This window comes from Thermobia domestica, chromosome 2 (assembly GCF_964235325.1).
Source record: "Thermobia domestica chromosome 2, izTheDome1.hap1.1, whole genome shotgun sequence".
NCBI classification, from domain to species: Eukaryota; Metazoa; Arthropoda; class Insecta; order Zygentoma; family Lepismatidae; genus Thermobia; species Thermobia domestica.
Window position 1 is genome coordinate 199816339 of NC_137455.1, and position 15718 is coordinate 199832056.

Consider the following 15718-nt stretch of genomic DNA (forward strand, 5'->3'; position numbering starts at 1 on the left):
TGAAACTGACATGAAAATACATAAACAAAATTAAAACAGTGTTGCAATCAAAAATACAAGAGCAAAAGTTTAAAACACAATGTTGCAATCCAAATTGCAAAAGAAAAAATTAAAAGTACAAGTTTAAAAAATTAAAACATGCAAACTAAAAATAAAAAAATACAGAAACAAAACTTAAAACACAATGTTGCAATCCAAATTGCAAAAGAAAATTAAAAGTATAACTTTAAAACACAATGTTACATTACAAATTCCGAAACAAAATAAAAATTACAACTGAAGAAATAAAAAATGTAAACTGAAAAACTAAAAATGCAGGAATAAAAATTTTAAAGTACACAATGTTGCAATCTAAATTGCAAAATGAAAATAACAAGGAGGAAACAAATTTAAAAAATGCAAAACTGAAAACAAAAAAAAATACAAAATAAGATTAAAACAATGTTGCAATCGAAATACAGAAAGAAAATAAAAATACAAACATAGAACATATACGAAACATTATGTAGTAGTATAGCACGTTATTATTTTAATAACATGAGTTGGCACCAGCTTTGGTGAGATTCTTTCTGTATTTCGATTGCAACATTGTTTTAATCTTATTTTGTATTTTTTTTTGTTTTCAGTTTTGCATTTTTTAAATTTGTTTCCTCCTTGTTATTTTCATTTTGCAATTTAGATTGCAACATTGTGTACTTTAAAATTTTTATTCCTGCATTTTTAGTTTTTCAGTTTACATTTTTTATTTCTTCAGTTGTAATTTTTATTTTGTTTCGGAATTTGTAATGTAACATTGTGTTTTAAAGTTATACTTTTAATTTTCTTTTGCAATTTGGATTGCAACATTGTGTTTTAAGTTTTGTTTCTGTATTTTTTTATTTTTAGTTTGCATGTTTTAATTTTTTAAACTTGTACTTTTAATTTTTTCTTTTGCAATTTGGATTGCAACATTGTGTTTTAAACTTTTGCTCTTGTATTTTTGATTGCAACACTGTTTTAATTTTGTTTATGTATTTTCATGTCAGTTTCAATTTTTTAAACTTGTAGTATTAATTTTGCTTCTGCAATTTTATTTTCGGTTTCTATATTTTGTTTGTAAGTTGTATTTTTAATTTTCTTTTGCAATTTAGATTGCAACAATGTGTTTTAAGTTTTGTTTCTACACTTTACTTTGAAAACTTGTACTTTTACTGATAGTTTCTGTATTCAATTGCAACACTGACTTAAATTTTACTTCTCCATTTAACAATCAAAGAGCTTCATGTATTAAATTTTAAGTTTAATCATCTTGTGTTATGCTAAAATAACTTTCTTATATTTATGTTTTGTTAATTTTAATATTTTCGGAATGTAATTCCTCTGAGCTGCTAATGAAGCGAACGAATAAAATATTTGTAATTATGTTACTTTGTGTTTCTATTGGAATTAATTCTAAGTTTACTTCATTTTTTTTTAATATTTTCAAATTATCTCGTATGCTGACGCATTTTAGTATTTTTCGGAACATATTTTGTATGCTCACACGAAGTGTTCGAGTAATTTATTACGAGAGGTTAAATAAATAAGGAGATTGCTTAGCAATTTAAATACGATCACATTCTATTTTAACACCGAAGTTCTTGCAGAACTGAATAATTGTATAACAAAAAAACAATAACTAGTTTAAACCGGTTTAAACACCTGTAGCAAAGCAAACAAAACAAATTCCTAGCACTACTAACAAAGGAATTTTTTAGACCGATAACACAGTGGAAAAGCATACAAAACAAGTAGTTATAATTATTTGAAGTGTTGCAAACTTTAATAGTGCATTTACAAATTACATCATATTGTGTAATATTACTGTTACTAATTTAAAATATGTTAAAGCACCTGCGTACGAGATTAGAAAACGAAATGCTTTTGGGTACAAGACTACAAAACGAAATGCATTTGGGTACGAGATTAAATTTTAAACTATAAATCCCGCGCAGCAAGCCGCGCCGCGCACTATAGAATTACTACTCTTAAAGTAAAGCCAATCATTGGTATACTCTTTGTTCTTAAATCATTTATTTTAAATACCAATTTTGTTACAAAGTTACATCTAATAATAAACTTTGAAATATATCTTAAAGTTACAAGACTTTTGCAATTTACATTTACTAAACGTGTACAGGAATTGTTCATACATTCTTATGTCCATCTTCGGTTAAGTTCGGCAATTTTCGGAACCATTCGTGTGGTATATTAACCAACATGTACATGAATTGTGGATAAAATCTCATGTTTATCTTCGGTTAGGTTCGGCATTGTTCGGAAAACTTCGGGAAAGTTCGGGAACCTTCGGCAATCTTCGGGAATCTTCGTGTGGAGTTCTTGGAATTTCCATTTATTAGTGTTGATAATAAACAATCAATAAAAAGTAAACACACTTCCTGTTTGTACTTTGCGTGCTGTAATTAATGTAAAACAATCTCATTACGGCAATTTGTAAATTACAATTATCGGAAAGTGCTAAAGGATTAACCGATAAACTTAAAAGTATATCTTCGGTAAACTAAAATATACTTAGTGAGTGACAAGTGGTAGTGCATCGATACTAAACTGAAAAAAGTTACGGGAAGTTTTATCATTGTAGTTAACGGCCAGTGCTAGTGCAATTCCCGACAAGCTTTCAAGTGTGCTGTCGGTAAACTTACAACTAAATCTGTTGTGAACTAAAACAAGTTCAGGAAAGTTTTATTATTATACTTACTGGTAAGTGTAAAATTTTTAAAAAGTGTATCTTTGGTCAACACATTGTGAATCATATCATAAAAGTCTACTTACGAAACCTTATCATTTAAAAACTGTGAAAAGAAATATCAAAGTTCTGTGTACATTATTGTGTAAAATATTTACTGTATAAGACAAAAAATTCATATTGCAATTACATATTTAGTGTGTCAATCACACAATGGAAGGACAATCTGTCATCTGTACCATGTTGTCGGCACAAGAAGCACGTGGATATGAAAATCCAAACGAAGTTTTATTTACATGGGAAGTGATAACACAATGTCATGCTACGGGTGCAAGGGTAAGCAATGAAGCTTATTCCAAGTTATTGCAGGCATTGTTTATGCATTTTGGTTGTGATTCTCATGTTGTTTTGAAAAAATGTAAGTCTGCAAAAGATATTATTGATTTATATCATGTAGGCTTCTTTCGTCAAGATAATATAAAGAATTTAGCTCGTGAGAAGTTTATGGAACTTGTGTCTGAAGGAAAAGCTAATAGTTTAACTACAAATGATTTTAGCGTTTTCATGGAAAATTTTATAAACTTTCCAAGTCCTAATACTAATAATGTATCACAACCTACCATGTATGGGAGTGGTAAAACAAATGAATATTTTCGTATTGTTAATAATAGAACCAAACATTATACTTATTTTGGACTTACGGGAAAGGAAGTTACAATTGAACGTATGCACACTAGTGGAATAGATGATCCTGAAAAATATATTCAGTTGTTATTTGAATTTGTAAAGGATCATGTTTTAAATGATGCTGATGATGATATGTATGTTGGTATAACAATAGAAAGTTCTGCTTCCACAATTAATAAACCAATATACATTTCGTGGCGTCAAAAGTCAAATTTAAGCTCCGACATTTTATTTCGTAAAATTGAAAATGTTTTAAATAGTAATGAAAATTATTTATTAGGTGATAAAGTAAATTTCAAAATTCATATTGTTGATTCACGTAAAGGTAGGGGACGAACTATGGGTTCATCAAAATATGTTGATCTTGTAACACATATGCATCAATGTACTATTCCTGTACAAAAGAATGTGTATTGTCTTCCCAAGAGTATTATTCTTGGAATGGGTAGGGCTGATCATCGTTATAATTACGTATATGAATTAAAAAATCATTCTGAACGATTGATGAAACAAGCAAAGGATTTGTGTGTCAGTGCTAAAGTTGACATTGAAATCCATGATGGATGTACTATTGATGATGTAAAAAAGTTTCAAAATAAGTTAGCACCTCATTATCAAATTGTTGTTTACGAAAAAAATCGTTTAACTCGAAACTACAATGTAATTTATCCTGGAATATATGCATCAAAGAAAATTTTAATTTTGTATACGAACGGACACTATGAATTAATTACTAGTATTACAACACTATTAAACAAGAAAAATTATTGTCAGTATTGTTTGGAAGGTTATCATCGTACAGAAAATCATAAGTGTAACTTCAAATGCCCAATGTGTGAAAAGTATCACAATGTTTGTAATAATGATGATAATATTAAACGCGAATGCATTAATTGTCATAGACTGTTTTCTTCAGAAGAATGTTTTGCTAATCATAAAACAATAAATGTTTCCGGAAAGAGTTTATGCGAAACAAAGAAAATTTGTGTCCATTGTGGTACTATGATTGACATGCGTTCACGCAAGTCTGAACATGAATGTGGTGAACGTTATTGTAAAACATGTTACTCATATGTAAGCGATGATCATATTTGTTTTGTTCAAACGGCTATGATGCAACATATAGATACCTTTTTGTACATTATATTTGATGTAGAAACAATGTTGCTTCCTAAAAATGAACAAGGAGAACAAGAACATCATGTAAATTTTGTAAATTGTATTCATGCTTGTTACAAGTGTAAGGACATGAAGCTTGATGATACATGCTTTGTATGCGGCGATAAAAATGGATTCCGTTCGTTTGATTTTCACAACATTGAAGAATTTGTTAATCATGTATTAATAACTCGACCAATGTTTAAAAAAATCATTGTGCTTTCCCATAATGGCAGTAATTATGATATGCAATTCTGTGCTAAAACTTTGATCATAAACCATCATTTTACACCTGAAGTAATAATGTCAGGGCAAAAAATTATTGAAATGCGTTTAGGACAAAAGATTTACTTTCGTGACACATATTTGTATATGGGAGTTAAATTATCTAAATTACCTAAGACGTTAGGGCTTTCTGCAAATTTACGAAAGGGAGATTTTCCGTACTTGTTTAATACATTAGAAAACCAAAATTATATAGGCCAAATTCCTGATCTAAAATATTTTGATGCTGATTCAAGGAGCACTGAAGATCGAGAGCAACTTATCATATGGCACAAAGAACGTGTTGCAAGTAATGAGGAGTATAATCTCCAAAAGGAAATGATTGAATATTGTCGGAATGATGTTAAAATTTTAGCAGAGGCTGTCATTAAATTTTCAAACTTAATTGAAGACAAAACAAATGGTATCCAATGTTTTATCGCTGCACCAACTATTGCTAGTTTGGCAATACTAACATATCGTACCTTATATTTACCCAAAGAAATTATTCCAATTATTCCACCTTATGGGTTTGACCATCGTGATCGTCAAAGTCTGAAGGCAATGTATTGGTTACGATACTTAGAACGTACTACTGGTAATAAAATTCTTCATTCTGGAAATGGTTTAGAAAAACGATTTGGAAGGTATAAGGTTGATGGATTTGAAACTAAAACAAATACAGTTTACGAATTTCATGGATGTTACTATCACGGATGTTTAAACTGTTATCCTACACTACGACACGTATCCCTAGATTCATCCTCTAAGCAAGGTACATCAGTACAAGATCGGTATGAAAACACCGTCACAAAAATAGCATTTCTTAAAAAATTAAATCTTAATGTCATTGAAATGTGGGAATGTGAATGGGACCACATGGTAAAAAACGATAAGAAATTACAACAGTTTATTCAAACACAGTGTCATGATCTAGTTGATCATCTGGTACCTAAAGATAGTTTTCATGGTGGGCGTACAGAATGTTTTAATGCCTTGTACGAATGTACCAGCGAAGAGTTTGTGTCATATTATGATATTACCAGTCTTTATCCGTGGGTAATGGCACGTAAGCCATTGCCTATAGGAAAACCTATAATATACAAGGGGCCTGACTTTCCACAAGTGCAAAGTATTCATGGATTAGTGAAATGTAGTATCTTGCCTCCCAAAGACTTATATTTTCCAATTTTACCATATACATGTAATGATCGCCTTTTGTTTGGGTTATGTCGTACGTGTATGGAACAAAGTGACAACATTTGCATCCATAATGATGCCGAGCGTGTCCTTACTGGTACATACTGTACTCCTGAACTTCATGTGGCTTTAGATCTCGGATACAAAATTCTACAAATTATTGAAATTTGGGAATTCAAATTATCTGGATCAGAAAATAATCTGTTTAAAGATTATGTCAATTCCTTCTTAAAAATGAAGCAGGAGTCTTCAGGATTTCCTAGCTGGTGCAAAACTAAACAAGATCAGGAAAAATATATTACAGACTATTATGAACATGAATGCATTCAGTTAACGGAAAATAACATTCAATCAAATCCTGGTCTAAGATATATTTCCAAAATATTTCTCAATTCCTTGTATGGGAAATGGGGACAAAGAACAGATTTATCTCAATCTGTAATTGTAGATACTCCAGAAAAATTTTTAAGTTATCTATGGGCACCCCAATATGAGGTACAAACTGTATTGCCTATTGGAGAGCGGCATCTCATTGTATCATATAAAAACATTGAAAACAAAAACAAGCCATGGAAATTTTCCAATGTTGTCCTTGCAGCCTTTATCACCTCTTGGGCACGTCTAAAACTTTATGAATTATTGACAGCTATTGATCCTGAGCGTGTATTGTACTGCGACACTGATAGTATTATGTTTGTGCAACCACGTAATGAAAAGCCTCCACTTTCTTTGGGTTCCTATTTAGGTCAGTTAACTAATGAAGTTCCTGATGGCTGGGAAATTGATGCATTTATAGGCTTAGGGCCAAAAAATTATGCCTATAGAATGAAAGAAGTTCAAACAGGGAAGGTAGATTATGTATTTAAAATTAGAGGAATTACTTTAAATCATCGTACACGACAAGAAATTAACTTTGATCATTTTTATCAACTAGTTCGGGATAAAGCTGACAAAAAACAGTTACAAAATCCAGGAAGAATTGTTCGTAAGCCTGGGTTTGTCATCGTATCCAAGTCTGAAACTAAAACACATCAAAAAGTTCAAAATAAAAGACGACGATTAAATCATAACAGTATTACTGACTATAGAACATTGCCATATGGTTATCAAAGTAATAACTGTGTTAAATGATTGGTATTCCGTAAATATGTAAATAGTAGACTGTCTAAAGGTATCATGATGTTCATAAGTTTTGCTATCTGTTGGTACTTGTACGTATATATCATGTAAATATCTTATTTAAATATATCTATATATGTATATCAATATGCCAATATTGGAAAATACAATAAAGCGTTACAATTTATAATAATATGTTTTATTTCTCCAAACAAATATTCATATAATACGAAGTATCTGTATTCTATATAAGATAAAAGAACAATACCTATGCTTCATATAAATGATCCTAAGTTGGAAATTATGTTGTCGGCATAATGTCTTCTATAAGGTGAACAAGCATCTTAGAAGTAAGTAAAGGTATCAATATAAGACATTAGAATACTATACTGAAAAGATATCTATATGTAAATGGGTTATAACATAGTGATATCCTTTGTGCTTCAAATATCCGTACAACATCTGTGGTATGCTCACATTTTGAGGTAACATGATGTGTTCAGCCTCACAGTTTGAGTAACAAACAATCCAATGAATATTACGAGAGGTTAAATACGTAAAATCACAATATATACATTCTAACATGGTATTCAAGGTAATCTATATACATAAGGAATCAATTCATGTGTTTGCATTCACATAGCGTATCACCACAACAACATATACAGCTCTACAATATATATAACCCTACAATAGAAACACTTCAGGTGTTTGCATCCCCCATAGTATAGCCCCTAAAGCTACGCAACCAACAACACATGCTTAAAACACTTACATGCAAACGAAAGATAATATGTCTACAATATGATACATATATTCCTGTCCGATATCAAAAACCAATATACATACATACATACATAAACCCACTTACAAACTAATCATATATACATGCAATTTCTTATTCGTCTAAGCTTCGTACAACATTAGACCCATACAGTATCCAAAAACACAATATTCTATGCTAAAATCCCCTATCAGCTACACATACATGTACCCCCTTACAAACTAATCACATATACATGCAATTTGTCATTCGTCTAAACTTCGTACACCGTTAGACCCATACAGTATCCAAAAGACAATATTCTATGCTAAAATCCTCTATCAGCTACACATACATGTAGCCCCCTTACAAACTAATCACATATACATGCAATTTGTCATTCGTCTAAGCTTCGTACAACATTAGACCCATACAGTATCCAAAACATGATATTCTATGCTAAAATCCCATATCAGTCACACATAGATATACCCTACTTACAAACTAATCACATATACATGTAATTTGTCATTCGTCTAAGCTTCGTACACCGTTACACCCATACAGTATCCAAAAGACAATATTCTATGCTAAAATCCTCTATCAGCTACACATAGATGTAGCCCCCTTACAAACTAATCACATATACATGCAATTTGTCATTCGTCTAAGCTTCGTACAACATTAGACCCATACAATATCCAAAAGATGATATTCTATGCTAAAATCCCATATCACCTACACATAGATGTACCCCGCTTACAAATTAATCACAAATACATGCAATTTGTCATTCGTCTAAACTTCGTACACCATTAGACCCCTACAGTATCCAAAAGATGATATTCTATGCTAAAATCCCATATCAACTACTGAAAATACAATATCATTACATAAAATATGTTTCTTAGAGTTGCGCGCATTTCCTTCCACATTATCTCATACATTTATGTACAATACGCAGTGCTGTATATTACATATATCCGCAAAATGCCTCTAAATATACGAAAAAACAGTAAAATCCATTCTTTGTAATCCTTTTCTTTAGCATCTCATTAATATTCATTATCATCTCATTAATATTCATAAATAATTAATTCATTACTCTAGTTTTTTAAAAGGATAAAATTATTTATGCAAAAATACCTACAGAAATCTTCCTTCAAAACTTCTTCCAAAAGCACAAAAGGGAAAGTTGTCTTGCGTACACATTCATTCACTCTTTTTTTCCTCTTTGCAACTCAGGTAGGAACGCTCCCTCTTTTTTTCCCCTCTACGTATGTGGCAAGGTATTAACAAAATGCGTAAGAAGTCAAACGCCGGTTTAAAGTGATCCTTTGCTCACAAAACAAAAAACACACTTCAACCCTCCATCTTATATGCGGTTTCCTCAATATGAGGTAATACATTAACTTTTAAAAAGTGACACGTACCTATCTCATTCTTAAATTCTCTGTCGTTAGAATAATGATTCTTATTTCTTTCTTTTTTCACATATTTTTCAGTTTCCATGCATTACAAATCACAGGCCCCCCATTAAGCAATGTCCAGAGAAAAGCACAGTTCGTTCCCTCCACCTCCAAAAAACCTGGAACACCCAAAAATATAGCACACCTGTGTATATGTTTCTTTCGTTCTTTAGTAGACATCAAAGGGCTCCCTCCCTACCCATGCCATTCTTAGGTTACATGACTTTCTCACGTCCTGCTGTTACACTATTTTCAGACATCCATATGTCACATTAAATTGACACTTTGTTACTTCCTTAATTGACACAATGATGAAAATACGTGACAACTTCAAAAGAAGCATCTGCTACGATTACAATGGTGTTTGTCGGCTATCTATTGTCTATAATACCTCACACGAAGGTTACATTTAGCAATACGACTACTTTTTTATCCTTTTGTTTTCTGCCTTTCTCCTTTACTTACGTCAACTTACGACATGCCATTCTTTTATTATAGGTGCCTTCTTTCTTTAGAATTAGTTTCTTGAATAGCAAGACCAACTGCGTTCAAGATTAACGAAAAAGACTTGTGTGGACATGTTTTGAAGCTTCTTCAGTTATTTCTGGGCACTTGAGGGATGAATAAGCACGGAAGAAACACATTTCTTAAAGGCTTGGGGAAAAACGGTAAGTAATCAACATAAATTGTATAAATTAATATAAAATTGTATTAAAATATATGATAAAACATTCAACAGGAAATTTGCATCCATTTTCGTGAGATTTTGGGAACATGGGTAAATTTTTTGGTACAAAATGGCGGATTTTAACCTCATTTTCGTGAGATTTTGGGAACATGGATAAATTTTGGTAGAAAATGGCGGATTTTAGGGCGATTTTCGTGAGATTTTGGGAACATGGGTAAATTTTGGTACAAAATGGCGGATTTTAGGGCGTTTTTCGTGAGATTTTCGGAACAAGTTCGTGAGAAGTACGTGCTATACTACTGAGGGGGGAGGGCAGTAGCTCAGTGGTTGCGGTTTTAACTGTTTTCGAAGTTTCTGTGTTCGTGTCTAGTTGTCACGAAAAATAAAAGAAGACAGAAAGAAAATGCAGAAATCAAAAATAAGAGTAAAAAGAAGTTTTAAGAGAAAAAAAGTGGTGGTGAACTACTTCTGGTAAGAAAGGTTCTTGGTTTAATCCCAGGTCATATGAGTTTATAGTGGATAATATTGAGTTCGTGGACTTTATCTGGATCCTCCCGCATTCTCATTCCACCAATTCTTTCATAATAACTTATTTTCAGAGCGTCCTCCTCCTTTATCCTAAAGGGCATAAACGTGAGACATTGAGCGATATATTTCCTTTCATTTCGCTACAAATCTACAAATGTTATTTTCAATGTATTTTTTATGGTAAAGAGAGTGTAATTCTCTGGAACTTCGTAATTCTCTGTAATCGAAAGTAGTACTCAAATTATCCCATCCTTCCCATGCTATTGACAAACGAGTTTGTAGTTTGTAGAGAAAAAACAAATCTTTCCGCTGGAAATGTATGAAACAATTTATGAAAGAGAAAAAAACTGTTCAGGGAATTGATAATTTATACTGATCTAGTTGGCAACCCTGAAATGTGTATAACTAGTAAGTTAGGAGCGTTCGTCTCCCAGCTGCTTTTACAAGAACTTTGATAAATATTGACTTATGCGTTTTTAATCCTTGTGCGTGCACGTATATTGGCATTAGATTGGTATGAGAGGACAAAATAAACACAATATAGAAAGTTCAAGGTACACAAGTTAAAACATTTTGTATTATGACAAAAACAGCTCTTTTCTCACAAGGGACAGTTGCACTTGTCGTGTACTAATAATTTCTGTGCAGTGAATCGTATCTAGATTGTTGATAATTGAACGTTTTGATTCTGGCGTTTGTTTATCAAGTATTATAACATTTAGTCCATATTTGACATATCGATTTGGTTTGAAAGGCTTATTTATTTTTTTATTTTATTTATTCTTTCAATTTGTATATATTTTTTGGTTTGATTTCCAGTGTAGCGTTCCTTTCAGCAACGATGCTGCATGAGAGGTGGACCTATAGCTTAACGTGAGAACAGAACAACATGAGCTCCTACCGGGAATCGAACCCGGGTCCACCACGTCAAAGAAGCCTACTCTAACCGCTTAGCCATGAGGAAGCTCAATTTGTTTGTTTTGTTTACGCCGTTTGATCATCACATCTTGCTCGCACCTTGGCTGCGCTTTGCTGCAGAAAACAATGAGATCTGATTTAAAAAAACGTACATATTATACAAAGTTGACATTTTTGTCAATCGTGTTCGAGACATATATGGACATTGTCTAATGCTATTTATTAAACGTCGTTTGGGCTTCCTTTCCATCCTCTAATCAGTATTTTTCTAAGCATACTTCCGGACGGGAGAGCTGTTTTCTTCCAGAGCTTAAATAAATTAAATTGTGATTAGTCTACTATCACTCTTGTGCTGAGCATTCGTTTAACAAATAGTGTCTCACTAGGGAATGTCGCAGGTGTCACTGACTTCATATTGATATAATGCTCATTCGACTCCTTTGAAATCTATTCAATTTTGAATTTTTAACGCTCGTAATTCGAATACGCTTATGATTGAGGATCTCTCCGGTACCCTAATTGTTTCATACGTAAAAAGGAGTCGAATGAACATCGTATCGATATGAAGTCAGAGTGATACCCAGCGACCTTCCCTAGTAAGTGCAACCCTTTTATATTTTGGTTTTATCCCCTGGGCAGGAATGCCTGCATAACTTTTTTCAAGCGGAAAAGGGTCCAAAAAAACTAGCGTAGAAGAAGCGACAAATATACTTTGATACACACGTGCGCATAATACTTCACGTAAAACAACAATAATTATTTACTCACATTGCGCAACTTTATTAATTACAATAAATATGCTATAGTATAGCAGTATATGACTTACTGTAAATATATTAAATGCTACAGTGTGTAAGTGAGCAAATCTAGTATATTTTGATTTGTATTTCGAAATACTTAAGATCCTTCGAAAATCCAAGGAAGGACAATTGCACCTCCTTACTTCACTCTGCGAGTGGCCGTGCCCTAGATAAAATTTTCTGAAAGAAGTTTTGCATCTAATGATACAGATAATTATTTTCTTAACTAGTATGTATATTATAGTTTTACAACTAAATGATGAAGTTGTCACCAAGTTTCAGAAAATTGTATCGAGCTAGCTTAATTTATGATTTCTGCCATGATTGCGGACAAAACGTTACCATTCACCAGGTTTTAGAAAACTGCATCGAGTCTGATAGAAACAACAAGTGCTTGTAAAAGTTTTCATTAAAAGCTGATATATTCTATGATCAACCACAACTCGACATTGACCAATATTATCAGAGGGTGTCGACGAGGAACAAATCACATCTTACGTGAAAATGAATTAGGTAAGTATTAGAACCATCAGATGAAAGCAGTCCAAGGGGAAGGGAGATTTATACAACAAAAAGGATCCAATGTTGACAAGATAAAATCAGAAAATTTACAGTGTTTCAAAACTATATCATACAAACTTCTATCACAACGTGTTCTATAGTCAGCATCACTGGCCCTCTTCTCAGCCACTGCTATGGTAGTTTGCTTATTCATTGCCATCCACGAGAAAACATAACTTAAACATTGAAGGTGCGGATCTGTTCTACATAGTTTTCTCTGTCTCGAACAAACGATAAAAGTCAAATTTTCCATTTCACAACGTGAAATGGAGGGACGTACAGCCTTAGAGTGTTTTTGCCCTGAACTTGATATAGATTTTGTTTCGCTATCTTTGTAGGCTTTTTTAAAAAAGAGGTAGATATACGTTTTGTAGTTTAACGATACTGGTTGTATTTTTTCTTATGCTTTGAGTCGAGGCGGTTTGATTCATGGGCATGTTCTTCATCTTGCCGAGTATCACTTTTGCTGTTTGTGAGAGCTCGTTGTGAGTTTTCGTTATTTCGTGATGATGTGGTATTACTTCGGTCGCTCTCCTTCAAATTGCTTTGTTGGAGCAAGTTTTTTGTGTTGTTTGGAGATGTGTACCTTGGATGTGTGTATTTTAAATGTTCTTCTCTGTTGGAAGTCACTGATAGCGAAGAGTGTTCCCGAGTCGAGGTTTTTGCTAATTGGTGAGTGTGTTTCTGGAAGTGTATCGTTTATAAAATTTTGTTGTGTTATTTTGGATTTTGTGTGTTGAAATGGTTCTTGAGGCGTGTTCTTAAGATATTTATGTTTATGCGCTGTGTTCAGATGTTGTATTGGTTTATAATTTTCTTTGTTTCCTGAGTTTATGTGGACTGTAAGAAGTAAACATCCCCTTTAGTTGATGTAACTATGCTGATACTCTTGGACAGAAGATGTCTGGAGGCCATCTGGATTGCCTTATGAAGTATAATGAGTTTGAGTGGTTCAACAAACGGGGTGAGCACATGTCACTCACTGCATGATTGTTTTGCTAGCTTATTTTGATAGCTTTCTGGATTATGATTGCACTAGAGAAACCAAAAGAAGTTACAGGGACTGAGATTTTGCGAATAGGAGCCTGAGAAACCACAGGAATGATTTTTTCTGATAAAAATTCATTGCTGTCATGTAACACGACAGAACTCTAAAGAACTCTTGGCGCACATTTTTCTCATGTTCAAATTCTGTGTTAAAATTTGATGAACCTTAAACATTTTCAAATTTAAATTATTACTGACCATTCTCACCATCAATCGATGATCTAACCTAAAAAGAGACTTCACTGTTCACTCTTTCCATTTTGTCACCCATTTTTGAAGTTGAAGGTCTTACCACACAAAGCTCCTCTTCTACTTGTTCTCAGCCTTTTGAAAAAGTTTCGCGCGATCTGAAACTTGTGTCCTAAATAAGAAAGTACTTCATAACTTCTCATAAGTCGCAGTATGGAATTCTCCAACGTACCTCACAAACATAACTTCAGGCGCTCTCAACAATCGTGTAACAACTAGAGCAAGTTCAAACTTGCACTGACTCAATGGTAGGAATAAACTTAACTGCTGTGTGACGGTGGAGGTAGGAGCATTGTCGGTTCGTCCACAGAATAGCCAGTCTCATTACTTTCCTAACACGCCTTGCTCTTTCTTTAAAAAAAGAAAAGAAAAAAGAAAAGAAAAGAAAAAGAAAACGGAGAAACCTAATCAAGGATGTCGATTAATTTTTAAATAAAAGTCAAATGAAGAACGAAAATTACAGTTTTTCGTTGGAAATATGACTCTTGAATCTAGAGATAGTTTGAACCCTTCCTGCTTATATAGTGAATAGCGAGGGGGCACGTGGTCCCAGGTTCGATTCCCGATTAGGAACACAAAAAATCAATTTCTCAAATTATTTACTTTCATTAATTATCTGCCTAGCTTATCCTGAAGAGCATAACCTTGAGAGGTTAAACAACAGCAACAAGCATGTTTGGATTTTTTAAAATTCGTTTATAAAATGTGTGCAATTATAAATAACGCATTCGTTGTTTGTCATTCTATCTAAATAGATTATGTCTGTATATTTTTAAATATTTGGAGTGTCAGGCAGCGTCGCAAATCTGTCTTCAACATAGGCGACGGGTAAGACCGTTCACATATCTATTTTTTTTAAAGCGATGTTCAAAATATTTATAAAGTTGGAAAACAATGCAGGAGGATCAGGGGAGCAAAGATGTCTTCAACATTGGGAGGCGGGCAGATTTGAGGCTTATTCTGGGGTGACATCAATTTCATCTCACTTTCCTTTGTGGCAATCGGACACAAATCATCCTATTTCTACCCAAAAAGCACATTTCAAATCAGATTATTGGGAGAGACAGTCACCTCAGTTCAAGATTGGAGCGAACATGCCCTTCTCATCCCCCGGGATTTGCGCCAGTGGTGTCAGGTTCGACTCCCGGTGGGAGAGCCTTGAAATCTGTACGTATTACAGTGATTCGGATGCCACCTTAAATTGTAGGGCTCTACGTCTCATATAGCCATGATGGTGAAAAGGGACGCTAAAAAAATCAATCAAACAACTTTAAATATTGTGCTATAATAAGTATATTCTAAATAGCTTTTCTCAAACGTGAATTTTCATTTGTCTCCGATTGTCTTCCATTGAATTTTGTCGTTCTGCACGTAGTTCTAAATGCTGCTGTTAGTGGCGCTGGCTAACCAGATCATTAAATTTAAGTACATACAGCGCCACAACGGAAATTAATCACACTTTTAAAACACTGAATTGCGAAGGCCTTAGTAATTAATAACAATTGTCTTCAAATGCTGTCACACGTTTAGTTTTTAAAACAT